The following is a 4,079-nucleotide window of genomic DNA, read 5'->3' as shown; positions in this document are numbered from 1 at the left end:
TTCAGAGGCATAGGATTTCTCGCTTTAATCTACTCTACTGCAACTTCAGGGAGATGAGATTTGTAACTTCAATCTGTTCTATTGCAGCTTCAATGAGATAAGAATTGTTACTTTAATCTGTTCTACTGCAACTTCAGAGAGATAAGATTTGTAGCTTTAATCTGTTCTACTGCAACTTCAAAAAGATAAGATTTGCTATTTTCAATCTACTGCATTGCAACTTCAGGGAGATAAGATTTATGGCTTTAATCTATTCTACTGCAACTTCAGAGAGATAAGATTTGCTATTTTCAGTCTGCTGCATTGCAACTTCAGGGAGATAAGATTTATGGCTTTAATTTGCTCTACTGTAACTTCAGATAGATAAGATTTTCTATTTTTAATCTGCTCTACTGCAACTTCAAGGAGATAAGATTTGTGGTTTTAATTAGCTCTATTGCAACTTCAAAAAGATAAGATTTGCCACAATAACTTCAATCCGTCCCACTGCAACTTTAAAGGTATAGGATTGTGGTTTCACTGATCTGTTACACCATTCTCTAGGGAACATGACCTGTAGAATCAATTTTATGGGCTTATATTTATGACAAGCAATTAGGATGTTATGATCAGAATGAATCAAATGCTCCTAACTAGATGTGTAAATGATATTTGCATGAATGCAGAATGTCATTTTTCGAGAATAATCTCCTTTTAATGCTTAGGTTGACATTGCTCGTTGTTTGTCAAGGTTCCATCATTGATGTATTGTCATGCCTTCTTGTTCAGGTCTGGTATCTTTGATAGGAAATTTGAAGAAATAATCGCATTTCAAACTATTCGTTCCCAAATATTTCCAACCCTTAGATTTGGTTAGTTCTGACTATTGGTCCTGTTTTAGGTCTTTGTATTAGTTAGAAAACCTTTCAGAGCAATTTGTAAAAATCCTTTTACTTGAATATTATTTGTCCATTAATCGTTATTTCAATGAAAAATGCTTGAAAAAAATCGTAACAATGGACAAGATTGAAACTTATTAGAAGCAGAGCTCGAAATGAATAGATCAATCAAAGATAACAAACGTTGCTAAAATAAAAAATGAGTAAGATGAAAACAAGTGCTCTAAACATCGTAGCATGAGCTTTTCTGCACCAACTTGAGCTTGATATGTGTTTAGGAGATCTAGAGTACTTTGTTGATGCTCCAAAATGTGATGTTTCCTTTTGATAAGACCCGATCATCACATGTTCAATCTTCAATCCAAATTTGAGCTACCCTTTCTTGGGTTTTCAACAAAAAACCCCTTTGGTCTCAAGATGCCCTTTGCGAGTTGTCGCCTTGGTCTCTCCCTTTTTTTTTTAGGTGAAGTACTTCTTAACTGAATCCGAATTTACATGATTTGGTAAGCTTTTACCATCTATTTCGGTCTCAATCAGCACTCCTCTAGAAAAGGCCTTCTTTACCACATAAAGTCCTTCCCAGTTTGGCATCCACTTTCCTCTGAAGTCCTTTTGTATGGGAAAGATCTTTTTCAATACCAGGTCCCCCTCATGGAATTCTCTGGGGTGAACCTTTTTTTCATAAGCTCGCATCATTTTTTTTGGTACATCTGACCATGACAGATAGCTTTCAACCTCTTCTTTTTAATCAAGTTCAACTAATTATATCAAGATTGGATCCATTCTACTTCATCCAACTTCAAATTTGACAAAACTTAGAGAGAAGGAATCTCGGCTTCAATGGGAAAAACTACCTCCATTCCATAAACCAATGAGAAAGGCGTTGCCTCAGTAGAGGTCCTGACAGGTGTTTAATAAGCATAGAGGCAAATTGTAACACCCCAAACCCGACCCAGATGTTATGGCCAAATCTGACGTGCCACATTGGAGTTGAAAACCCATGTTCCGTTTTAGAGTTTTTTTAAAAACCATATATTTTGTTGAGTTAACAAAGTGTATAGAAGCTGTACACCAGGTAGGTATCCGAGACAGAGGAGGTGAGCCATGAAGGCTGCTTAAGTACCAAGCTCTTTGATTGGATCCAATCCTAGACATGCCCACAACCATAGCCACACTTTGTTATATCGAGTTTAAGTTTGTTTAAGTGGACGTAGTTGATAAATCAATTAATCGTGGCGTTGAGATATTTTGAAAACAAGTATCGTTTTGAAAACACGTCCTGAGTCTAGCCCATTTGAATAATTATCAACCAGGTTTAAAGTTATTAAAATTAAAATAATCCCGAAAAGAAATAAAAGAAAAGTTAAAATGGCCTTATTACAACCCAAAAATAAATAATAATTAAAGGAAATTTAATGAAAACCAACGCTTATTTAAAAGTCCAAAGGCGATCACTGTGGCCACTCTGAATCCCCTCCGGCCCAAGTCCCCACATCAAGGCTCACCTGCAAGGTTAAGGAAAGGGGGTGAGTTTGGAAACTCAGTGTGCAACAAGCCCCTTTCAGAGCCCAAAACAATAACAGCGTGTTGGGCCTAAGCCCAAATCCAATCCAACATGTACTGGGCCGTAGCCCTTTTCATATTTCATATATCATAACACTGGGCCGAAGCCTTTTCATATTTCATATTACTGGGCCGAAGCCTTTACTGTAAATGGTATGGCCCATAGGCCCATTTCAATATCACATGTAATGTCAATGAGAGAATGCAACCCATTTGGGGAGACTACTCAACCCACCATCCGCTACGCTCCACCCGTACCAACCAACACACCATGTGGGGATTAACTCAACCCACCCCGCCATAACTCTCCACTGGCAGCATAGCTGCTTTATCATATAACTGGAGGCCTAGCCTCTTTTAATAATTGGGGCAAAAGCCCTTTTAATAACTGAGGCATAAACCCTTTAATAACTGGGGCATAAGCCCTTTTAACAACTGGGGCATAAGCCCTTTTTCACTTCTTCCATCCATATAAAAACCCAACCCAATGCATTTATGAATACATCATGTGCATATCATACATATCATGTGCATATCATCATGTCATGTGCATATCATACATACCATGTTTATCAAAATTCCATGTATTAAATTCATATATAAACCCTAGGGGTATAATGGTCATTTTTACCTAGGGGCAAAACGGTCATTTTCATATTATAAGGGTAATTCTATAATTGTACCAAAAATTAGGGTTTCCATGTTCATTAACGGTTACTAACAATTCATGGGTGCAAACAGTGATTCTGGCCCATTTTTAGGGAAGTCGAGTTATTGGGCCTAAAACCCCTGATGGGCCCTACTTAGCCAATTTCGTCATCTAGGCCCATTTAGCCTATATTCCAAATGGTTTTATTAGTCTTAACATGTAATTTAACAAATTTCCGTTTCTACCAATTTTACCCAAATGGGCCCGAAAGCCTATTGGGCCCTATTTCAGCCCCTCGAGGCCCAACTTACCGTGAACGCCAAAAACACGTCATTATCGTTTCCATTGTTCCCGATCATCATCTCATCGATTCTAACTAACTAGTGAGCGTTCGCTTGCTCACAAGTCCTCGAAATGCCAGAATTTCGGCATTTCGGCTTTTCGGCATTTATCACTTTAAGCTATGAAAAAGGGTTCGTTACACACCTGTTTGGCGATATTCCTCGACGAGATCTCCTACATGATTTCTCCTATAATCCATCTTTAATAATCATCTTCCCATAATTGAACCAAACCAAAAATCATCTAATACTAATACTTACACATTCGGCCACCATCCATAATGGCCTTAAGAACCTTACCTTGCCGATATTGATTGACTAGATCTAGCCACTCCGGAGATCCAAGCTGATTCAAGTCGACACTACACCTTTCTGCTCCTCCACTAAAAAAACCACAAAAAATATTAAAAGAAGACCCTATAAGGCCTATACCCATATTCGGCCATCTCCCTAAATTATAGGGTTTCAGCTTTTGGCCAACAGTTACTCTAGGAATTGTTTAGAGTTCGAGCACTTACCACAGTCTTTCTCATCTTGAATCCGGATGCCTAAAAGGTAAAGGAATTGAATGCCAACAATTGGAAAGGAAAGAAAAGGTTGCTGGCCACAAAGAGTCGGCACCCCTCCTAGCTTCACTGATTTCGGCTT

This window comes from Gossypium arboreum, chromosome 2 (genome assembly GCF_025698485.1).
Source record: "Gossypium arboreum isolate Shixiya-1 chromosome 2, ASM2569848v2, whole genome shotgun sequence".
NCBI classification, from domain to species: Eukaryota; Viridiplantae; Streptophyta; class Magnoliopsida; order Malvales; family Malvaceae; genus Gossypium; species Gossypium arboreum.
Note: the sequence above shows the minus strand (reverse complement) of the source record.